The following is a 1032-nucleotide window of genomic DNA, read 5'->3' on the forward strand; positions in this document are numbered from 1 at the left end:
CACACAACAATGAAAACCGGGAATTATTGTTGTTTTCGGGCGCAAAAAAAAGACGATAATATGATAAAATGGTCAATAATTCGTAAAATTATTAGGTATATTATATTTTTATTATAATATTATGCAATTATTGCGCAACGCAATCCACCTATACCGGCTAATTGTTTTTCGCTATCAATGTTTCACGTTTGTATACTGCCGATTCACCCACGCCAGGGTACCCCGTTTATGGTACAACGCTCAATAATATGTGGCCCGGCTACACGCATTGTCGTTAATTTTTATTATTATCATCTTCGTTCCGTAGTATGTAGGAGACCTGCTGCACGGTATGTGTATAAGAAAATTCTCCCCCCTAGTTGCGCCAATGCTTAGTAATACGTAAAGCGTAATATTCTTTACAATATTCACAGGTCTTAGAAACTTATAACTTGCAGCCATAAACTAACGCTGTAGGTATAGCAAAGTATACATAGCCCAAAGATTTATTAAATATTTAAAATAGTAATAGGTATTATACAGAAACTTCACCATTGTCCATTACCTGTGAGTAACCCTAGTCCCTAGTTCTCGAGGTCAGCATATTGATGATTACTAGGGCTCGGAAGTTGTAAGAGCTAAAAAAATGTAAAATATGAGTATAAAATCAATGAAATATGTACTTTTTTAGCTAAAATCGGTGAAATATGCATTTTCAATTTTCAATTTTTGTAACTCGCAATTGTATACCTACTTCAAATTTCTATTTCTATCTAATTAGCTAGGTCTGCTATAAATTGAGATCATACAGAACAATATGCAATTCCTACAACTTCCGAGCCCTACAAATAAGTATTTCGGCATACTAGCATGATAGACTAAATGCGTGTCACAATATCACTGTTATTAACTCCGTAATTGACTATGGCGATGACAATAAATACCTTCGTTGATAATTTTAAGTTTTATATTCAATATTAGTTGAAATATACAGGTTAAGAAAGAAAAAAATCAATTTTTTAATAAAAATATAAAATATGCATATAAAATAAA

Source organism: Acyrthosiphon pisum, chromosome A1 (assembly GCF_005508785.2).
Source record: "Acyrthosiphon pisum isolate AL4f chromosome A1, pea_aphid_22Mar2018_4r6ur, whole genome shotgun sequence".
NCBI classification, from domain to species: domain Eukaryota; kingdom Metazoa; phylum Arthropoda; class Insecta; order Hemiptera; family Aphididae; genus Acyrthosiphon; species Acyrthosiphon pisum.